The 24,656-nt window shown below is 38.9% G+C and overlaps 1 long non-coding RNA gene across 4 annotated transcripts in view; it reads right to left on the reverse strand.

Moving 5' to 3' along the window:
* The window catches only part of LOC136293759 (uncharacterized), a 177,883-nt gene extending 160,785 nt beyond the window's left edge, over nucleotides 1-17,098 (reverse strand). Inside the window, exons 1-5 of one of the 4 annotated variants that reach the window (XR_010722446.1) lie at nucleotides 16,849-17,098; nucleotides 15,914-15,993; nucleotides 15,635-15,822; nucleotides 15,411-15,516; nucleotides 14,559-14,707 (exon numbers count right to left, since the gene is read on the reverse strand). This is a non-coding gene — a long non-coding RNA (uncharacterized lncRNA). Of the gene's footprint in view, nucleotides 1-14,558; nucleotides 15,517-15,634; nucleotides 15,823-15,913; nucleotides 15,994-16,848 lie in introns of all 4 variants that reach the window. The other 3 variants (XR_010722385.1, XR_010722319.1, XR_010722278.1) reach the window with 3 other exon arrangements.
* Between the last annotated feature and the right edge of the window lie 7,558 nt (nucleotides 17,099-24,656).

Genomic DNA, 24,656 nt, shown 5'->3' on the forward strand with positions numbered 1-24,656 from the left:
GCACAAAGAGGAAACGGTCCAGAGAATTTAATTCATCTCAGTATCTTTAGCTGTCCAAAAGTCAGCATCTAATCTAAACTAGACATCTATGCTGCCTCAACAGAGAGAGAAGCATCTCCAGACGGTGATTCACCTCACCATAAAACTATTCCAGCTGGGGTGGGGGGAACAACCTGCATTGCTACCTGGAGAGCACGATCACTCTTCCCTGACCAGAAAGGGGCCATCCTGACGAGCACTCCCAAGCACTTAAAGAGCATCACGGAACTGCCACTTCTCCACGTGGCTATATGTCACAACACAAGGTGTTTACACCTGAGCAAGATTAAAACTGGATAGCTGAGGGGCTGACATCACCCCCATCACAACAAAACACCACACATGGGCACTATGAAACCTCCCTAGGAGCTCATGCTCTCAGACCACATGGGATTCTAGCCATAGGTAGGTTGTTGCTTCGTTGTAAGATAACTTATGACTGTTTGTCTAGACCACAATCATCACTGCAATTTCTGACACAGAGGTTACAAAACCTTGTTCACAAAGCCTTGTAAAGCAGAAGAGTTCACTGGTTGCTCATTTTTTTGGCTTTCCAGCTGCAGGAGAACATGAAGACCATGGATTGCTGTTGGCTAATAAACAAGCCTCTCACCAGTCTTTAGAGCCATTAAAAACCCGCAGCTGCCAGCACAGCTCTCTCCATCGTCCTCCAGCCATCCAGCCACAAAGAGGCCTCCTGTTTAGTGTGCTCTTCTGGCAGGTTCCTTTCCCATACCACATTCAGTAACCTGTGGCCTGACCTGATAGTTTTTCTCCAATGAGCTCATTCCATGTAAAGATCAGGATTTCTATTTCCTATCACTAAGCAATCAAGCAAAGAATTTGACATTCTGATCCATTTAGCAAAAGATACATTATCCTCAAATATCTCCTTCCCATCCTGAAGCCTTATTACTGAGAGTGCTGCTATGATGTGCAATTAGCAAGTGCCTGTATCTGCACACGAATCACTTACACAAACTGTCCCAAGCACAGACAGCAAACAGGAGTCTCTTAAGGACATTTAAATAAAACCATGATCATTGGGTAAACTTGGTCTCTCAGACAGAAAGAAATGAAATATAAACCATAGGTCACAGTTCAAAACTGGCATAGCACAATAGCACCTGGAAGGCACTGCCAAACTGAAGCTTTCACCTATAGAAGCATGCAGATTTCACAGCATGGAATTAGTCTTTTACAACAGCATTTGACAATTGCTTGATAGTCCAGCCTCTTAAATGCCAAGAATCTCTACCATCTAGGAGGAATTGATGCAACAAGGATTCTGACACCCCCCCAAGGAGGATGAGATGGGGTTTCAGATGCACCTGAGGTGAAAAATGGGACTTTCATCAGGTTGCGATGTTGCTATTGTCAAAAATTTTGTCTTTCAGCAATATGCAGGTAACATGTTCCACAAGTACAGTTCTCAAATTAAACAATAATACAGAAAAAGAAACAAAAACCAAATTTACATCATGTTTCCAAGGGGTCCTTGAAGATCAAAGGCAGAAATCAAATGCACCATTTGAACAGCAAGCTTGGTACAGGCTTCAAAGCTCAGAAAGCCCGAAGTTGCCCAACTGGAAGTTAAATTTGATTTATTCAGCTGCATTGGACTGGGAGGGGCACAGCAGCTTCACTGTATTTCACAATGGAAACCCTTCTTTATTCATTCTGCCTAATTATATACTGACACTGGAAAATTACATTATGAGGGCAGTAACTTCTCTAAATAATTGTCACTCAAAGACATTCTGTAATGCTTTATGATGTCTCCCAAAATAGGCTATTTGAAGACTGGAGACAGTTTTACGCCAGAACAATTGGTTCATATATGATTGAGGCATTTGTTTTCTACAGCTTTGCATTATAAAACCAGCTGCAACACCTGTTGGCCTAAAACATCTCATGTGTGTTTCATTTATCTATTGGATCAGCCACTGGAAACCTGGCCCCAATCTCTAAAATTGAGATTATGAAAACTGGCCAGACTTAAAAGCATTTGTCTTTGGCTTGATTGGAGTTCAGAGAACGTTTGTCTAAGAAGCGAGACAAAAGCTGCATTTTAGATCTCAAGAGCTTGAGACTGCTATCCTGCAGTTTAACCATTGAAGAGAACTAACACAGAGTCACTAGACTGCTTGGAACACTGGGGACTGACCTTCAGGAGCTGGCCACGCGATGTTCATGATTCACCAGTCAGATAGGAGAAAAGCAGGAGATTGAGTGGGTTCATCTGAGAAAACATGGGTTTGAGGAATGGATACAGCCTGCCACTGAGGTCTCAAAGACTATTAGTAATACAGCAATTAAATGAATTAACAAAGATGTTTCAAGATTTACATGCTAGAGAAACTCTGACCTAGTCAAATTTTCAAGGTTATCCATCAGTGGATATTCTGATCTCTACTCTGAATGGAAGAATGAATGCAGAGCAAAGACCCTGAAATTTCACCTGCGTGTTTAAATACTCAGATTTTTTCAAGATCAGCCCTTAATATTGGAAAGCATCATGCAAGAATTTAAAGAGAAGAAGAGTCAATCACCCTTAGTCTTTCAAATCAACAAGAGACTTTCCACAGAATTACATCTAATAAGCCTTAGGATGCCTAGGTCTAGTTAGTCACTCACTTTAATGTTTCTGTGGTAGCGTGCAGTAGATTTTCTGACATGCACTATTATATATAGCAACTATTCTTTTAAGGCTGCCTTGAACTGTGTTTTCAAAGGAAAGGAGAAGTAAAAATTCTGCACTTACTCTTGCTTCTAATACTATTCTTCTGAGATGCTGCTATTCCAGATTTGAAGGTGAAAAAAGAATGCATATGAAAGGTATTTGTGGCAAAACAGAAGCACAGCCATTTAAAAGCAAATAAAGATGCAGTTACCTGTTTTTACTAGTGCTCATTATTCAGATTTAGACTCCTCCAAAAATACTACATAGGTGAACACTGCTAGCCTCACTCACAGAGACGAGGATTTATTTGTCTATACATACATAAAGTTTGTGTATATGCATACACGTACACCTTTTTAGTAAGCCTCAAATTCTTTTAAAGTAAGATTCCCAGACCCTAATTATCTCCTCAAAAATATATTTTAAATGGTGCATATAATTTTCTTGCCCAAGCTGATATTCTTATCTTTCCCTCATGAAATTATCCTTTAAATAAAATCTTTTTATCCCATGCTTCACATCACAGTTCTCCTTGGTCCCCGTGACACACAATGATGCTCCAGCAATACTCTGGGCATGGTGTGATAATATATTGGCAGAGGCCCTTGAAAGAATAAACAAAGCAGAGTAAGCATACTTTCTGTTTACTTGCATGGGAAGATTACCTCAGTACTAGATCTTCTGGCTGTGGTGACTAATTGTGGTTTGCTCATCTGTGCAGATTTGCTAAGGAAGTTCCTGGTAGGCGCTGTACATTGGAACGGCTTAACACCAGACAGGAACTGAGGTTATTCCAATGTGCTGTTTGATCCTATATGATCCCACGCTGACCAAACTCCTGGTGACTTCAAATGAAAGTTTACCTCAATTGCACGTTTCTGGCCAGTGCTTGTCCTCAAGCACAATTGTAAAACACGGTAAAAGTGAAGCTGCAAAAGACATAGGCTAAAGATGAAGCCAATTCTATCAACCTTTATTTGGTAAAGTTTTTCTTTTTTTTTCCTTTTTTTTTTTTTGCAGATGATAAAAGTGGTTCTACACATATGAGACAGAAAGAATAATCAAATCTGCAGACTAAAATATTTTACATACCCACACCTTTTTGCAGATAACTTACTGATACTCATTTCAGCCATTGCTCTCTTTGTGTAATATTCCCTGGTTTAATTACTGACAATAGAAAACTTCTGATTACCCTGCATTAGGGGAATCACAGCAAAATGCAGCTGCTTTATGGTCAGTTTTCCATTTCTATCCTCTCTCTGAGCATCTGTGCACAATGTTAGTGATTATGAGTTGTACCATTCATTCCCCAGCAGGAGAAACAGTGCCAGAAACTCTGCTGTGTGTTTTGCTTGGCAAAAAATAGAAATCCCGCTGGAAAAAGAAAAGGGAATGAATGCAGGAAAAAAAAAGCAGGTACCCGGGTCTGTTGCCTTTTTTTTTTTTTTTTTTTTGGTTCAGAACAACTTTCCAAGTGGAAGGTGAAAACAAGTCCTGCACAGTTCCAACATTATGACAGAACAATAGAAGGATTTAAGTGTGGCCATACACTGTGATATGGCCTGACTCTCACAAGCTGACAGACATTTCTGTTTAATTTTACTCTTTTCCCCAATCTCCAGAATACCTGAACATTGGAGAAAAAAATCAAAGAACATATGTTTTTCCATCAGACTTACAGTTTTGAAAAGATCTGAGGATTCATTTTGAATTTATGTCAGAGAACTTCAAACAAAGAAATATTTTTGGACCACAGTGCCTAGCAATGAAACTACCTAGCGACAGATAATGGAAAAAATATCTTCTTTTTTTAAAATCAGAGTAAGGGAGTTATCCTGCACCAGCTACTTATGCTACCTTTCATAATAATTGGAAAGATTTTCTGTAAAAACAGCATAGTTTTTTTCCTGTTGTAGTAGATTTTAAGATTTTGGGGAAAGAAAATTTTCAGAGACACTATCTGATCATTTATGAATTTACGAGTACCCTCTAATGCCTTCCTAAAGCCAATGACCCTTCTTCAATTTAAAAATGTAGTAAGATCCCTATGGTGACAGGTGTAGCATACAGCAACAGACCCAAGTCTTCCTTTTTACATACAAAAGATTTTCAACAGAAGTTAAAGCTCCCTGTGTAGAGCGCTCTGATTAAATACCTCGCCAGTGAACATTCTTCTTCCAGGCAGCAGCAATTTTAGATTTCCTTGTAGCATATTATCTTTCTTAAAGATTCTGGTAAGCTTGTCTTAACGCTTCTGTTCAAACACATGACAGCAATGGGACAGCAGATTTCAAACCTGCACACCCTGACATCCTAGAAGTCTGCCCTCACAGGATCAGTGCAGTTAAAAAAAAAAAAAAAAAAAAAAAAAAAAAAAAAAAAAAAAAAAAAAAAAGAACACCACAACAACAACAACAAAAAACCCCACAACAACCCAATCGAACTGTTAAAAACTCTTCTCAATGAAATCCACCTCAGGTGCCCTAGAAGGATAGTAAAGTCCCCAGGGAGTGCCAGGTCAGCATGGCCAGGCAGCAAACCCCGTGGGTATGAGGGTGCATAGCGAACCATGGTGCCCTGATTTGTACCTGGATTTAAAGCATCCACACAGGTTCAGAACAGGGCAACTGAAATGACAGCATAAAGACACAATTGACTTCTGGCCTCCCCACAGGAAAAGCCTGGCCAGCCTCAAGGATAAAAGGACTCAGTGTTTAGTCTTTTTAATTAGCTGTTTTTCCTCAGTACCCTTTTAATTATTTTTACATGGTAGCCGCTAGGGAGGCTGCATGGACTTCATTTTTCTTTAGGGAAGAAAGATCTTGGGGCCCCTGGCAGCATCCTTCTAGTTTGCTTTCTCTGAGACTGGTCTCTTTACCAGTAGAATCAGCAGGACCATGGGAGTTAATAAGCAGCTGGCCAGATGGTGCCTGTCCAAAGGTGTTGGCTTTGTAGACAACTGGAACTTCTCTTTGGGAATAAAATCAGTGATACAGGAGAGCCAGCCTGCATTTCAATCAAGTACAAGCAGGCAGACTATTAGTGGAGATAATTACCTTGCCTTTTTTTTCCCTCCTCCTTCCCCCTCCCCCTCCCTTTCCCAAAACCAGTAGATAAAGACCTGGAGAGTGAGAAACAAAGGATTTCCAGGGTTAAAAAGAACATTCTTCCAAACACCAGAAGCAGAAAGCTAAGTGTTAGTTATTCAGATGCAGAATTCAACAATTACACCCCCACTGCTGAGTTAATACCTATGAAATAATGAAATGGCATGCAATAAAAGCTTTTGATACGAGTAACTTAAAAACAAGTTAAAGACATACTCTATTGGTTTTTGCTAATCAGGCCACTCTTGTGGCCTCGTGACCATTATCACAAGGTACTTCAAGCGCTGATGATACAGCCCTGACAATGCCACCAACTATGCTACTACTGTCTCAACTAATACCATGTTCACATTCCAATGTGGAAATTGTTTCAGCACAGCTCAAGCCTGAAGGAAGAATCCACGGACATTGCAAAACACACAAAGTCACCGAGTTTGATTGCACATCAGAAAAAAACCTACAGTTACAAAAGAACTCTTCTGCCAGAGTATTCAGTAAATAGCATGAGACTCTTGATTTTTTTTCTCCTCAGAGAAACATGAGAGTTAAGATAGCAAACAGGAGTCTGAGCTTGTTTTCCTTTTTTACCACACACACAACACTACCACTAACTAGTCATTTCTTCAGTAGCCCTTGCTCTACCTCTCTGACAGGCAGAACATAGGTTATCTTAGTGCGATGCCTTTGGGATACAGGCCCTAAAGATCCTCAAAAACTGGTGTTACCCAGAAACTCAATACTGGTGTTCTGACACAGAATCAAAATAAGGACCTGGATTAGCTCTCTTTACTCCTTCCTTGAAATAAAGTGGAACTAATTTCCTGAATTTCCAGATAGTTCCCTCAGCCTGTTAACACATGCTTTCTTTCAGAAAGCTGCTTCTTTAGGCAACACTAGGATCTCTTCCAGCTATCCCACTGACACCACTCCACAAAAGGTGTGTGAATTTGGAGAGATGACAGGTGAGTTCCCTCAGAGCTGCAGCCATCAAATCCTACAGTGCCTAAGCCCCTTCTTTCCACCCCACAGCACACCCATGTAAGCTTGCTATATTTGTGCTGCTGTTAAGAAAACAGATCAATGAATAGTCGGAATGTTTGTTCCTCTCAAGTACTGGGAAGCAATTAACTGCTTTTTACTACCTGAAAGAGCTTCGGGAGTTGGAAGCTTCTGGGCAAGAGCAAGTTCTCTGAAAACAGACTGTTCTGACAATATGGAGGCCAACAGAGGAATGCAACTCATTCCAAATTCACACTGTTTCCTGCTCCATCATGTTTTTAAGTTCCCACATGCAGAGCCTGACTGCAGTACATGGACCTTTCTAAGAGGAAAAGAAAAAGATGAACAATAAAAAGGCTCTCTCCTCAAGTATCTTGGTGAATAAATCCATTGCACAGAAATCCAGATTATTCACAAATCCTAATTTAAAAGAATTAATTTTTTTTTGCACATTACTAGGCCAATATGAATAGCCTTTTCAGAATCCTCACTGACAAGTGCAAACTGAAAGCTGCTTTGTAGTCCCCATGTTTCTCATGCAAGATTCATACTAGGTAAACAATCAAATTATCAACATTGCATTATGTCCAAAACTGCCACCAGCTAGAATAGACTTACAGAGAATGTTCCTACACTGAATGCAGAAAATATTTTCTGCAGTGTCAAGTAAATCCTCTATTCAGATGACCTATGAATAGCAGCATTTGTGAAAAGCACAAAACCAGAAAAACCACTAGCACACTTTTCTATGCTTTCATGCCCTGACACTTCTCTCACCATATTATCCTCCTTTCCCATCTGTGTAATGCCAATCACAGTATAAAAATTCAACTGTAGATAGATCCTCAGAGTCCACATAACAGAAGTTTTGCATGACTGCATTAATTTCTAAGTTACAAATCTGTGATTTGTCTTCCTCCTTCCCAATTCTCACAAATGGACATCATATGTTCAATAATGCCATTATGTTCATTTAAAAATCCCATACAGGTTTATCTGCTGTCTTTCTGTTTGCAACTATATCCCTAAGATAATGGGCCATGGCCTTTAAATAAAAAAAGTAAAACACTGGGGGAAAAAAAATCACACAGATAAAAGTATTCAATAAAAAGACCCTGTAGTAAGATATATTCATCAGCTCCTCATCACCTGCAGTTCTCTTTTCCGAACACTTGAGTTACTCCCCTACTTAAACAGCAATATGGATGTAGACCAACAGACTTGTATCTTCATATAATTAGGGAAATGTCTCTGCGTTGCTGATGCACTCTGTCATAACATACAAATAGGACAACAGAATTAATCTGCCACCTACCTCTGATACCTTGTCCATTACAGACTCAGAGTCATTCAGGTGAGAAGGGCCTCAAGAAGCCTGTTATTCAACCAATCCCTCAAAAACATCAGCTAGAATCAAACCAGTTTAGTCAGGGTTTAATTCAGTTGAGTCTTGAAAGGCTCCAGCAATGGAAGGCCCCCAAGAAATCTATTCCATTTCCTGACTGTTCTCACGGGGAAGGTGGTTTTCCTCCAAGGTAGACCATGACAACAGTTCTCACACACTTTCTACATCTTCACAGATATTTGCTCCAAGAGGACTCCCTCCATGCTTTTCCCACAGAGTGAAGAACTGCTGAGGAGTCTGCAGTTCACTGTATTGCACTTTTAACCTTTCCTAGAGATAGGTACAAATTTTGGCTTTGTCCCAGAATTGGGGCTCTTCCCCAATCTCCATGACTATTCAAAGACCACACATCCATACAGACATGAACCAGCTCTTTTAGCAGCCTTGACTGCAGCTTGTTTTGTCCCATTGACTTGCATAGGTCAAGTTCTTCCAAATATTCCCTGACATGGTCCTTGTCCCTTAATGGGGCTCAGTGTCCTTCTTGAAGTCTTTCATTAGGAACAGAGGCCTGTGAAACCTCACTAGTGAGGACTGAGGCACAAGAGACACAAGTGCCTCAGGCTTAACTGTGCCACTAATTCACACATCCCACTCAGAAACTAGCCCCATGCTTGACCCAGAACCCTGTGGTTATTAATTCACACTCCATCCTGGTCCCAAACCTTGTGGCTAATCTTGGAACACTCAGCACACCCGGGCAGTACCACAGGTGCTCAGATAGATATGCCACAGGAGGTGACAGTCAAAAAGGCAGACAAGCCTCAGCAGACTCTCCACACCATCCCAAATCTCAGCACCTGGTAAGCAGCAAACCCACAAAGGCTTCAGCTCAGTGTGGCAGATAGGTGCCTCCATCCCACACATGAGAGATTCCCCAGCAACTATCACCCTCCTCTTTCCCTTTGTGCAGAAACACAGATAAATTAGCTGTGTCTGACACTACCCCTGAAGGCCATATTTTCAGGGCACAGCACCTGTTCTGTAACTACAGCACAAGCCTACTGCAGGTGCAGAATTCCAGGGCTTTGGAAGAGCATTCCAGAATAGTACAGAAGATAAACAACTGATTATATGAAAGAATTATTTGTTTTAATACAACTGTTGTTTAAAAAGAACCCAAAACAATAACTTTGTATATGTGTATAAAAAGTTCAAAGGATAAAAGTATTTGCGCAATTTAAAGACAAAAACCTTTGCACAATTCTTACCCAATGAGTGACTCTGCAAAAACAGCAGTATAAGATTCCCCCATCTGAACAAGTTTCAGCAATCTCTCTTCATATTCCAAGCTTTGTACGTCCCATTAGGAAAAGCATTCCCCTTCCTCTTGCACCAAGTCATACACAATCAGTTGGTTACATCTCAAAAGCCCCCTTTAAAGTAACATCAGCATAATCAATTTGTTTGTAATGAATTTCCATGGGTAAAACAGACTGGAACAAAACAAACACTGCAGATGCAAACAGGGATTCAACCTTACAGCTCAGTCCATCATGGTTACTTTTAGTATTGAAGCTTTTGCCAGAACAGCAGTGATATCTTACATTACCACTACCACCATTAACCATGACCAAAACTACACAGAAACAAATGATTAATACCACTTTACACCAGACCACTGGCATTGAAATTTTACACCAGATCTGGTTGTATTACAGAACTAGTTTCCAGAAATCTAGGAATGAAACTTCACAGAACTATACTTTTACAGCCTTCACCTCATACAATACTGACCACTGCATTATCTCCCAGTGATATTTAAGCATTCCTTATGCTTTCTAACTAGCCATAACAACCAGTGAAAACAAGATTTCATTGCAAGTTCCTCCATTAAACTGTGGACTTATTACATGCTCATCTAGATAAGCAGTGGAATTTTAGCTACCTGTTATCCAAGGTAAAGGTGACATTCTAAGGGCAAGAAAATTACATGCAATTCAGCCCTTTTCCCTGTGCCTATTCATAGGATCATTTAGTAGGCAGTGTGTATTGGGTTTGGCTGAGATGGAGTTAATTCTCCCCAGAGCAGCCCTCACAGGGCTGTGCTTTGCATTGGTCACTGGAAAGGTGCTGCTGACACTCCTGTGTTTTGGCTCTGCTGAGCAGGGCTGGCACAGCATCAGTGATGTCTCCCCAAAATTCACCTGGAGGTGGGAGATACCTTGGGAGGGAACACAGCCATGACAGCTGACCCAAACTGACCAAAGGGATATTCTACATCATGTGAGGTCAGCTCAGATATAAAAGCTAAATAAAAAGGGGATGAAATGGCAGGGGAGTATTTGTTATTTACAGCACTTTTCTTCCAGAGCAACTGCTTCCTGGGAAGTGACAGGACATCACTTGCTGATGGGAAGTAGAGAACAAAATACTTTGGTTTGGGTTTGTTTTTTTGGTTTTTTTTTTAACCTTCTATTGCACATGCACGATCTTCACTTTTTCTTTATTAAACTGCCTTTACCTTGACCTATGGGGGTTCATCCTACTTTCTCGCCTCTGTTCTGCTGCAAAGGGAAGTAATAGAGCAGCTTGGCAGGTACCTGGTGTCAAGCCAAGGTCAGCTTACCGCACAACATTAATTTAGACATCATCACTTCAGTACTTCTGTGGTCTACTTATGCAGCTAAAATTACATAGGCCCAAGGCATCTGAAATGGCCAGAGCAAACCAGCAGAATGGTCCAAAGGGTCAAAGGTCTGGTCTGAAACTGGAGGCCACATAAGACAACCATTGGTATGGCATTTTCAGCTAAAGCACAGAGTGGAAGGATTCTGTTTATCTGTTTGTATATCAGTTTCAACCTGTACAGGAATATCAATTACTTTTCAAGGATAGCCCTCACCTTGTTATTTCAAAAGTGAGGAGTGATAACAGCATATGTTGATTTTCTTATCTTTATCACAAAAAGTCACAATTTAAAATAAACACTAACCTTGCATTTCACATGGAAAAGGACATTTATTCACCAGAATTTTTAAAGGTGTGAAATTCAATTTAATAATAGCAGGTATATTAAATAGCAAAGCTTTAGAAAATATATGTAATTAGGTGAGAACATGGTCATTTAAGCAGATATTTCTATTGAATCTTTGCTAGACTCCATGCTTGTCACCAAATTAGATGTTGTCCCATGGTATGCATTATAAATGAGGCAATTCATTTCATGAGGTTTATAACCAGTGACTGGAATTATAATCAACAATATATATTAGTGCCTTGTAATATCTACAATATTTTGGAGCTTATTACAGGTTCACTCTAGTTGCATGTGACAGTAACTCTCCTGTCTTTGTACAGACTCCTGATTTACGCTGGGGTACACAAGAATAAAGTCTGCAAATTTATATTAAATATTTTATATAAAACCGTTTGCAAACTACAAGGTATTTGCCCAAAACAGAAAAGTAGGATTCTTTTGGTTTTAAATGGCTATCATAATTTACAAACTGCAATCCTTCTATTTGCATAAAGCTGAAGGTCATGTACTCCCTTAGCCCCCAGAAACAGCAAAGGAATGAGACTATTCTCTTTCTTCCTTTTTGAAGCTACATGCCGCAATACATGCAGCAATCCCAGCTCTATCTCCCAAGTTTGATTAAAAAATATAATAACATACATCTTTTCCTACACCTATCACAGAATCATACCAAATTTTTCCATTTCTCTCAGCAGCAAATTCCCCCATCTCCAACAGCTGTAATCATTTAAAGTGCATCACAGTAATCTTATCCCATAGGTATCTACTGAAATTTTCTACCATACATATCAGGTGCGTTCTCTATTCACATGTCAAAGAAATAGTAAAATTATACCTTAAGTGCCACAAAAGCAACAAGAAAGAATTTCTGCAAAGTCAGCATCCCTACAGGAATTTGGTGAGGGTGGGAATTGTTTTATGTGCAACGCATTTAGACATTGGGTTGTACCTAAAGTTACAGAAAAGCAGGGTTTCTCATTGACAGGAAATGCCAGACTCCAGGACGAACGAGACTAAAATATGGAAGTATTAGCCTCTATTACAGAAATGTAAGGAGAGACTCAGTCATATTGCCCAGTAAAGACTTCCCTGCACTCCAGAATATCAGTGAAATTAAGCCTTGCTAATTTTTCTTCTCCTCCTTAATTATCTGCTATTGATAAGTGATACCCTCAGTTTTCTTGACCAGGCTCCCTGATCTACAGCTTTCAATCAGCCCCATTAGGCATACTGTCCTGATCTTTGAAACTCTTCAGAGGTCTGCCATTCCTTAAATCCTGCCTCTGATATCTCCAAGGTCCCTTCTATAGAGACAAGGCCAATCCCACGTGAAACCCAACCTCATCTGGCTCTTGGCATGGGAGCATAAAGCATGGAATTCTAGCTGAGCTATCCAATCCAATAGCTCTGCAAAATTTGCCATTCCCAAGAGAGCCTGCTTAGCAGGTTTGCTGCACAGCGACACAATCTGGAATCCTGACAAGCAGAGTGCCACAAGACTGATGATGCAAGGCTTTCAAGATAACTCAGCTCAAAGGCAGAACTAAGAAGTGGACAATTCTGACCTTAACACCACAAGAGTTCACATCAATCCTATCTCAGATCCTGCTGAAAGGAAATCCCACTGCCCTAAAAATGTTGCAAAGAAAACATTTCAGGCTTAAGAAGGTGCCATTCTTCTGAACACATCCAGTTTCTTCTGTTTATCTCTAAACACTTGTCCACACTCAGTGGCATCTTAGTTCAGAGTGTCATTTTCTGCACATTGATCCACTAGGCTGATTAGAAGAGAGACAGAAACTTTTGCTAAGAGGAAAAAGTTTTTCAACAAATAACCAAAAACTGAACTGAACTTCAAATGTTCTGCTCAACTAAGTTCCAGCCAAAGCTTTCAGGTAGAAGACTTTATTTCACACAGCTGTGAAACAAGGAACAACAACAACATTCAATACTTTACAAAATCCAGCGTGTTTCAACCATTAATCATATTCTTACTAAGATTCTCAATACAACACGTTACTGTGAAAGCTGGAAGCATAGGGAATCATTCTAAACTCCGAATAATATTTTGACTTGATGGGATATAAAAATAGTTTTACAACTATGCAAAGTGTAACAGAACCACATACACTCAAAGGGAGCTGATTTCTACTATTGCAAGTAATTATATTGTCTAGGCCACTGAAATATCATGTTGAAACACTTAGCTAGAAAAAGACATTGATTGGGTTTCTTGTTACAATAAGCATAAATCTAGAGTTTTGGCACTGAAGCCAAAGCTCCTGCATAGCAGTGCCAAAGCAGCACAAGTGTACCACTATCCTACCAAAATTCTTTAACTTCTCCTGTCTTGAAAGCTAAAAAGTTGAGAAATAAAAATAAACTGCTCCAAAGTCACGCAGCAGAAATCCAGAACGATGTCAACATTTTATACTGAGAATCTGAAGGGCAAGATTTACTCAGCATGAAGACAAAGGCAGAAAAACTTATAATATACCAGAGAAGATACACAAGACAGAAGACTCAGCATACCCATTTCATACATGGAGGCCGAGGTGTAGAAAGAATAAACATTTCTGGGTTTTTTGTAAAAGCTTTGCAGCAAGTCCATGATCAGTCTGAAATGGGATAAATACAAAAACACTGAAACTTCATACTTAAAATAAACATGCAAGGTCAGTTGAACAGGAAAACACAGAAGTGTTAAGCCATGAGCCAAGAAAAACACTCTCTCTTTCAAGCCAGAGATTTAGGAGGAGAGAAAAAATATGAGTTGGTAAGTAGCCATTGTAAAAAGTGAACAGCAACACAAAAACATTAACATCTCGGCCTTAAAGAGGTTTTACAGTACCATTACTGGCATTCAGCAACAGAAAAAAAAATATCACTGTAGAGTCATAAATAAATTGCTGAGACATCAACAGAGGTGAAGGCCTTTTTGAAGAATACAAAAAAGGCTATATAGACTTGTCACATCAAACCAGGGAAGGTTAGTTTCCTAGAACATGAACTAATAAATGGTAAGTGAAGAAAAGGCATGAGGTAGTCTTTCACATGACTTTCCAACTTGGACAGGGATGCCAAAGAACTTAGAAAAAGGGGTTTAATTCTTTGTAGACCACTATGTTTGGATAATTCTGATGTCTCTTTGTTTGCTTCCTCCTTGAAACCTTCCACCTCTGACTTGTATTATTTACCCTTACCCACACTGACATCTGTCAGCTGGGTTCTCAGAGCAATTTAACTCGTATGTCCTCAACTGGCCAGTCATGCTCAAAAGGACACTACTGTTCCCCAGGTACCTCAGCTATTCCATATGCACAAACACAGCTATTCACTTACCACATTCATATGTGGCTTCTGCTGCACTGTGCTTGATTCTCCACTACAGATTTCCAGGAAGCAATCTCACAGCTGAGCAATCATGACTCCCAGTGTAATAAAGTGCCCCACTTGGCTCCCTTCAACAGACAGTGCCTTCTCTACAGTATCTAGAGAACAAGCAAGGATGTTCTTTATATGAGACGTGCATGGAGGAATGGACCACCAATGCACCCCCTAGAGCCTATATTTTTAAAGTTTTATTCTCTGTCCCTTAAAACAAGCAGGAGAGCATTTGACAGCATTTGAAACATGAAAAGCAGCAGATTTTATATGGTGTGCAGAAGTCACAGAAATGCAGATATTTTGCCTTACACAGCAAACCAGTCTGTGGTAAAAGAGCTACAGAGTAAGTTAGTCTCAGAATGTACACATACAGCAGGTTTGCTGGTTTCAGTACTCACAGACCCTATAAGTGAGAGTCTATTTTTGATACCTGGAATTGAAAATAGAAACCACTGTAAGACTTTACAGCCATAAGAACACAGTATAGGAGAAGGGACTGGTGTTCTAGCTGAAGTATCTGATATGAAACTTCAAAATTAGTAAGGAAGTCCAAATCACCCCATACAGTAAAAGAGCATTCAGAATCCTCCCATAAGCAAAACTGTACACAGTGAACTACTTTTTACTGTACAAGATAAGAGCTTCTCTTTAAACTTCTTTTAAAAAGTGTATTTTTCTTCTGAAATTTCCTTTCAAAATACTCTTGGACTGGTTAAGTATCCTCCTCAAGTCCCAGATGCAGAGAATTAACATAGAAGACTTTCTCTTCAGCTGTTATTATGCAGAAAATAAGGTTTTCAACCTTACCATGGAACAGGAGTCTCTATCAGTCTGTATCTATTTCAGGAGGATGATTCTGCAAATAAGCCTGTGAATGCCTATCTTCACTCAGATGAACAGTGACAGTGAAGTCCTGCAACACATAAAGGTATGCCTTCCTAAACCAGGAAGAGAAAATAGGCTTACTGCAGTCACCATTCATATTTGCCTTAAGTCTTTTGAATAAAAGACAAGGCTGTATTGAGACATACCTTCCATAACTACATTCAAAGAACTGCTGCTTTGATCCAAGTCTGTCCTATACAGTTCCCAGTACTTGCAAATCCAAGCTCCTGGTAATACACAGAAACAGCACAGATCCCTTTCTCTGGGTTTTTAAAGGTGGTGGAACCCAGCATCATTCTTCCCACTCTCTGCAATGGGGGACTTGTTTTCTTTTCTACAGCATCAGGAAAGGAAATAACACAAACAATATTTCTCCAACTGGAGTGCCCTGTGCTCTCCCCCTTTCTAACATTCAGGTCATTTACCTCAGATATTTGTGTAGACCCACAAGAAGAGGGCTTCTGAGTTTGTAAGCCCATGCACAGAGTGCAGAGTTCAGCAGCAGCTGTAGGGCAAAATCATACACTTTTAAATCAAGGCCAAACACTAATTCTGCTTTCACTATGGTAAAAAAAAATTTTTTTTAAAAATCATTGATTTCACATTGTCGGTGCAAGATTATACCCTTTCTTTCTGTTATCTGCCTCCTGTCCCCAAAAGTCTATCAATCATATTTGATAGTATCTCCACAAAATTGTAAGGGCTGCAGAGACCTTTCTAGTGATTTTCAGATAGACATCTGCAATGAACACAGACAATCATCTCCCCCTGAGTTACGCCAACTGAGCTCTCTAATATTACCCAGGTTATTGCTACCATTAGAAGAAAGGCTAAGGCCTTTCAAAGACACTTCAGGATTTTATTGGTCTCCAAAAACACTCTCAGAAATCTTGTCATAGCTTCATATTTTATTACTATAATCTTAATTTGGAATAACCAAGAGCAATAGCATAACTACAATATCACTATATTCTAAATACCATGCTAGCAATTAGCCTCCCTTCAAAGAAGATTAACTTTCTAGAAATATCCAGCAGAACACTAAATTGCATGCATTTCAAAACCTAAGGAAACCCCAAATCCATTGCATATTACAACGTCTACCATCTAATATGAAACGTATTTGCAATACTTGCCTATTTTGCAAAATTAGAAGGTGGTTTATATATCAAATACTACCAAACAAACAGAATAATTTTTTGAAACACAGTGAAATAAAGTTTAACAGCTTCAAAAACTGGAAGAACCATGGGCCCTCCCCTTAAAAATTCCTGTTGTTGTAACAGAAAATATTGTACTACATTATTAAAAAACAAATTTGAATTTTACAAACTAATCTTTTGTGAAATTTATTACTTACTTTCTTTTCCATGTAATTAAATTCTAAACCAGCCCTTAGTCTGTTGCTATAATAGCAAGGACACTCACACATAAAGATCTGAACACCGCAGTTTTCACACAGCTACTGGTGAGACAAACCCATAAGCTAACTAGAACTTCTGCTGCAGTAAGAAAAACACCATCTACCCCAGGAAGTAACAGAAGTTAAATCAGAACTAATTTAAGGACACAACAGAGGGGGGAATCACAAAGGTGCTTAAAACATTGGTTTGCCCTTCACCGTGTTTGGTGAACTGCGTTGCAGAGGTTTTTAATGAGGATTGATGACCAGCTGGGGTTAATGGCCCTCAGCTGCACCTCAGGCCATTAACTCCTCCCTATCAGTTATTAATTCCCAGGAAATACCCTGTACCTCTCTCCTTATTGCTTAATCATAAGTAGCAAGAGATGATCAACCAGTCAAGATCCTGGTGTGGTGTGAGTACTCCTGTTCCTGCCTCTTCACACAGCATGTCTTGTGCTTTAGAACATACTATTTAGATATTACCACACTGAGGTCACAAAAGGAGGAAGAAACACATGTGACAGTGAGAAAATAAACATTTTATCTGCTGACTGCATTTCATATTTCTTCTTTAGAATAAACATAATATTTATAGCTTGTATACTTTGTGAAATTACACAAATCTGTTTGCAATCCCACTGCTATTAGACTACTGGGGGCTCTTTTCTTTGCGGCTCTGGAGCATATGATGGGGCCAGTGCTCTTATTACTGCTGATTTTAAAGCAAGAAAGTGTCAAGCAGATGTTATTAAATTATAGCCTGAGAAGTAAAAGCCCCATGGTCAGACCAAGACACTGCACCCAAGAGGCCTGTGGAAGTACAGAATCTCAGGACTGGAACACTGTGCTTTCCTTTGAAAAATGCACAGCTCAAAGGAGTCCCTACCCCTGCTTTTCCCCACCAACTGAAACACTGGTTAAGCCTAGTCTCAAACCCATATGCTAGCAGAGGATGATCAGAGAGTTTTTGCTTGGAGCTAATATAAAAGTCAGAACAAAAGCTTTATATTTTAATTCTGTTGCAGAGAAAAGCTGTAGTGGAAATGGATTTGCTTGAAAAAGGGAAGTGGAATTTGTATCATATGACATTGACATCCTATGGACAAAAATTATTTAGTCTTTCTTTACTGTTTGCACTCCAGACTTGAAATTTCTAAGAACATGACTGTGAATCAGGACATATATAAGTAACATCCTTTAATTCATATCTGATGAGTTCCCCCACTCTGAAAGACAACACCCAAATACACTAATGAGTGATCTGAAGATCATCTATCGTGACTGCATCTTCGATGAGAAACCCTACATGTTCTTGCAGTGTCATGTTGCATCAGCCTCACAGAAACAGCAAAAAAAGTTTACTTTTCCATTTCATTCTTTATCTTTCCAGTTTATTTGGACTGCCCAAGTTGGGAGTCTTTTGGGGCACTGACATTTTTTAAATGGATCAACAAATTACGTTCTCATGTCTGAGAAAACTCTTACAGGTAAAAAGAAATTGTGACTTTCATCCTGAACACTGGGAAGATCATTGTCAATAAATGCTTAAAAACATTTAGGGAACAGACAGTACCTCAAACCCCAAAGGCTACAAGCCGTTGATTACTATTCTGGTCTTTAAAGGGAAAAAGATCACACTGAGCTTCAGATCAAAATATAGATCTTTTTAGGTCACATTTACCAATAATCCATTGTGACATAAATCAATTACATATTTTTTTTGTATACAAATCATAAATTAAATGGATGTTCTACTACCCTACTTAAATGTGATCTACAAACATATGCAACACTTTTTGTGCTCCTTCTGACAATGTCATACTCTTCATAGTTACAGGCAGGACACATTTCGAACATTTGATTGAGTAACACCCATTTAGAGAGTTAGATTTAAAAATCAATATTTGTTCAATAAAAGTTTTCCCAAGACCTGAGCTCTGTCAAAATTACCGGAAGAATGAAAAAAATGTTGTTCAAAGATGTAGTATATCAAATTCCAGAACAGCTTGTTTAGGTCTTTATACCACCTTAGCTGTAACAACTTTTTCATCAACTTCAGGACACTTTGGATCAGGCTCCAAGTTGGAATGGAAGTCGATGATAAAAGTAGGAGTGCACTGGCTGATGCCCACAGGCTTTGAATCAGTCCATTGTCATGGAAGCTGTTTACAGTGTAGGAATAAGTAATCCACGCTATGATATACACACTACCTCTCTGCTGAGGATAATTAAGCTAGTGTAGCTTACTGACTCACTGTTTTTACCATTTGCACAGCCAATGGTGTTGCTGAATATTTTCTAAAAAAAATCTTTAAATATTTTTTAAATTGAAAATGCAAAGATTTTCATGGGGTTTATAAAAAAAATAAATACAATAGAAGCTCTCTTCCTCCTACATTAGTTTCTTTTAACCTAAGAGCCAAGCTAATTCTGATGAAACATCTTTATATCAACTGCCCATGTTTTACAGAATGTTTTTCCCTAATTAAACGTATCAGATATATCATAGTCACATTTATTAAATTTTGTTAATAATTAGGTACATTCTCACAAAAAGATGTAAAGACTTGTTTAATGTCATATCTATATATGGTAGATAACAAAATTATATTCAATAAAGTTACTGATTTAATTCCCTTGCCTGGAAGTAAGTGAGGGAACTGTGAACACACGTTTCAGTTCACCTTAGTACTAAAAACACACATTGTAAGCAGCAACAAGGGTACATTTTTAAAGATCACTTGTGAAACATGCTGGACTTATAACATCAGATTCTGAACCCTACTGTTCCTATAAATGATTTACAGAATATAAGGAACTCCCATACAGCTATTGTGCTTGCCTCTTAGAATAGGAATTAAATAAGCAGTTATATCCATCTTAAGCTTTTGCAGTATTTTTTTTTTGTAAAATACATACTTAAACTCAACTAATCACCAGAATGGGCTTCCGCAGAGACTAATGACTAAAATTTTTTGGTTTGCATTATGGAACAGTGGTTCACAATGTTATCCTTAGAGAATATAAGTACATTATGAAAACAGTGCTACTGAGTGACAACTATAATATAAAGAAGTTTGTTTTCATGTCATTACAATGATAATTCACACTCATGAGCTAATTGTTTCTATCAAACATGTAATAAGGAAACACCAGATATGGTCCTTCAGAAACTATTGAAGGGGTTTTGGTCACTGGTATTCATAGTTCACAAACCTGCCAACCTAGGAATTCAAGTTAACAGCTTGGATGCTAAGACAGAGAATAAGGTCTAGAAAATAAATCTGCCTGTAGTTCATGGGAGAAGAGAGACACAGAAGCAGTTCAGCCCACTGAAGATCTTTGAACAATGGTCTGTGTAACTGGGAATGATTTCTAACTGCCTGTTTCAGATGCTGCCTTATCTCATGTTCCAACTCTTTATCAGGTCAGAATCAGGCACATACGATCTCCCATTCTGCCCTGACTGCTGCAAGAAAGAAACCTGACCTTCTTGGCCAGGAGGCACCAAAACATGCTCCAACTAGACCTCTGATTTAGACAAATCAATCTTATGGCTTGGTCACATGCCCCACCACATACTCACAGGTCAGTTAAATGCAGCCTTTGTCCTTGGAAATATGGTCTACAGATAACGTGCACAAAAATTGAATCCCCTGGGTAAATGCTTGCAACTGATTAGGATGAATCCAGTCTTTATAGGTACATCACACTGAAGGATGGGATGTCATCTAGAGGGATCCAGAGCAGCTCAAAAAGTGGGCCCCACAGGAATCTCATGAAATTTAACAAGATTGAGTGGAAGGTGCTGCACATGGGTTGGGGCAACCTCCCTTATCAGTACAGGCTGGGGGATGAATGGATTGAGAGCAGCTCTGCCAAGAAGGACTTAGGAGTGTTGGTGGATGAGAGGCTGGACATGACCCAGCAATGAGCACTCACAGCCCAGAAAGCCAGACGTGTCCTGGGCTGCATCCAAAGCAAATTGGCCAGCAGGAAGAGGGAGGGGATTCTGCCTTTCTGCTCTGGTAGAGACCCTACCTGCAGGGCTACATCCAGCTCTGGGACCCCAGCACAGGAACAACATCGGCCCATCAGAGCGAGACCAGGGGAGGCCACCAAGATGACCACAGGTATGGGGCTCTCCTCCTATAAGGAAAGGCTGAGAGGATTGGGTTTGTTCAGCCCAGAGAAGAGAAGGCCTTAGTGTGACCTAATTGTGGCCTTCCAGTACCTGGAGGGAGCCTACAGGAAAGATGGAGAGGGACTTTTTACAAGAGCATGTAGTGACAGAAAACTGGGGAATTGATTCGAACTGAAAGAGGGTAGGTTTAGATTAGATATTAGGAAAAAATTCTTTATTGTGAGGGAATGAGGCACTGGAATAGGTTGTCCAGAGAAGTTGTGGATGCCTCATCCCTGGAAGTGTTCAAGACCAGGTTGGATGGGGCTCTGAAAAACATGGTCTATTGCAAGGTGTCCCTGCTCATGGCAGGGGATTGGAACTAGATGATCCTTAATGTCCCTTCCAACCTGAGCCATTCTATGATTCTACTAATATAATTGTTTACCTGGAGCAAAGATAAGGACATATTCATCTCTAATTTTCTAGAATACAAATCTTAAATTTGGTATTGCCTAATATTTTTTATCATTCTACAGATAGTGACAGAACAAGATGCAACAGTAATATAAAGCAGCACTATAAACAAGATCTATTTTCCACTACAAAACTCGCCTGCATTTTTAACACTACAAATACAGACCTATATTCAATCCTTCAGAACCCAGCTTGCATTTTGTACATAAATTTGCTTTGCCTTACTCATGGGGAGAAAGAAGAAATCTAATCAAATTCTACTGAGTGTTTTCTCTGCTATAATTTAGTGGTAAAACTGGCAGGCTGCCTAACCACGTCAAAAAAAGATACATTTGAAATGCTGTAACTATAAAATAACAAGGAAGCTTTTAGCCACATTCATGTAGTGGAGAGTATGAAAATGTTTACTTGTAATGTTGTTAGCATATGAAAAGATTAATCTAACAGGAAAATACATTTTAAAGTTGTGAAATTGTCTTGCTTGGTGTATAAATATTTTATGTAAATAAAAGCGGATTTGAGATTCATATAACATTTATATCTTTTTAAAACTAAAGGCAGAGCAACTGACTCTGCAAGGCATTTTTCAGCAGTCCCCTCACTCTGCTATCTCCACTAACGCCTTTATTTGTTTATATTAGCTTTTCCCCTAATGAAGATGGCGCCGGTGGTTCTGTCTGGCTGAGCTGCTGACAGGACACCATCAACTTCCAGGGAAGGCATCACTGAGGGGGAGCAGTCTGGTTTTCAGCTCAGTGATTCTCATTGCAGGCTACGGTGAAAGAAAATTGATGCCAAATACATGAATAAGGAAAGGTGACTTTTCCTCAAGATTGTGACTTGAGAATTCTGAGAAAATTGGGGTGACATATAGGGAGGCTGATCTAAGTGCTTCAAATATCTGAGCTCATTTCCTCAGGTTGGGGCAGGGGACTTTGCCACTTTTTTCATCAAGTTGTGGCCAGAACACAAAAGTCATTTTAGATTGTTGAGGAATTGGGGACAGCTTCTCAATAGCATGGCAGAGAAGAGTAAAGGGGCCTAAACACAAGTGAAAAAACAGACTTTTTTTTATTATTATTCTGTTTCCACTTAATCAGAGCTTTTTTTTTTTTTTTTTGTTATTTGGAATAATTTAAAAAGTGTTCTCCATTCAAGAAACAGAACCAGAATGGCCTGGCAGACTAAAGGTCAACTAACAATACCAAGTAATTTTCATAAGATGCAGGCAGTTACTGTCACAACCATCACCCCTGCAGTCCAAGAGTGGGATTACTTTGTGGAAGAACCGCCACTTTCTACCAAATTTCAAAGCTTTTTCAAAAGTTATGGAAACCAATAAATGTCTGAATCAAGACTTAAAGCAATGACCAACTATTTTACTGCTTTAGAGGCTCAAATTCACAATATTCCAGAGAACAGAAATGTGTCCATTAAAGAATCTACAAAATGACACATTTTCTTTGTAAGCCAGACAGCATTAAAACCCAGTTGAAGAACAAAATACTCTATATCTAGTTATTGGGGAATGTAATGAGTTACTGCCCACCAAATTATAATTATGGCCCTAGAATTTTTTTTAATAACAGTTGTTAAAAAAGGAAAACTTCCATGATCCATATAGCTGTTTGATATAGTAAAAAAACCACTCATTCTAATTTAGGATTATAGTATAAACTATTTCTCTACTGTTAAATCTAAACAAAATTGAAAGTGATAAATACAGTGAAGTTTATACAGTGATAAATATAATGATGTCTGTGGATTTGTGTCACAAAGTTATTCAAATCAAAGGCATTAAATTCAAATCTAAATATAATTTCCTGGATGGAAGCATAGCCAAGTTTACATGGTACGAATTTGTGGACCATTCTGCCATTGTAAATGGTTGTGAAATCTTGGGGCCGGGGTGAGGATTGGTGGGTTGATGCTAATATACATGAAGAACTGGATGATTTAAGCACTTTGACCCACCTAATCTTGGACCAGCAGCTTCACCTCTCTTCTAACCCACAATCAGAAGAATTCTGCATCAGGTTCCCAGTTGGTTTTTTTTTTAAAGGCATTTATGCGAGCCAGTATTGAACTCCAAGGGATTTCCTCTGAAATAAAATTTACTCTAAAGCAGTAAAAAAGCATGGGTTTCAATTTGGATACAGAAGCTGTATCCTGAGAATGATCCAGCAAATCACCGAAGAGAAAACATAAAAATCTCTTGAAGATTCCTACAAAAAAATTACCAAAAGGTACATTGTACACAGAATTGTTCCTCATGGGGTGGATCCTAACACTTGAAATGGCAAGCAACAAACAAAAATTATTTCACCCATGACACACAATCTGAAAGCAGGGAGGAAGACAACCACCTAAACAAATAGCCCTATTCCCAAGTATAGATCTGCATCACTCAAATGAAAGACTGTTTTGTTATTAATCAGAGTAAGAGAATCAACAATTAAGTAATATCTTTCTTTTAAATATCAAATGCATTGAAGCAGTAGTAATTTATTTTTGTGTCATTATTTCTCTTGAAATTATGCAAAATAACATTTCTAAATGCTGGTTTTCTAAAAACATAACCATTAGGATAGTTGTTACATATTTAATTTCATGCTCCATTCAGCATAAAGCAGTTGAGAGACTGCCAGCCAGAGCAAATTAAGTAACCGGTTAGATAATTTCCTGCTTAATTGAAAGCAGGTAGTTTTTAAAAGTAATAATTGATTTTGTTTCTAATAAGCACGTAGCTATTTCTTCCTTTTTCTATTCCTGTTATTAAAGGAGATTGCACTAAACCTTTGTACACTGTTAATGACAGGCATGGGAGTTAAAGAACTGGAGAACACTGTTTATTCAGTATTTTAGATACTAATTGGAGCAAAAATAACAGCAGAATGGCACCCCAATATTGGTCCTGTACTTCAAGATTACTACTTCAAAACTGAATCCATGTCAAAAGTTCTCATGTTCCTGCTCTTCAAGGACAAGAAGTGAGCCAGCAATCTCAGCAAAGTTCAAGATGAAGAAGCGTAAATTATCCTAGCAGACAATAACCCAACTCAGAAAAAAAAAAAAAAAAAAGAGGGGGGGAGGATTTTGGTTTTTCTACTTTCTCTTACTTTTAGGAATGGTCACTCCAAAAGAAAGCTGTAATGCCTAAAGA

This window comes from Chamaea fasciata, unplaced genomic scaffold, assembly GCF_029207755.1.
Source record: "Chamaea fasciata isolate MVZ Bird 193981 ecotype frontalis unplaced genomic scaffold, bChaFas1.0.hap1 SCAF_1, whole genome shotgun sequence".
NCBI classification, from domain to species: domain Eukaryota; kingdom Metazoa; phylum Chordata; class Aves; order Passeriformes; family Sylviidae; genus Chamaea; species Chamaea fasciata.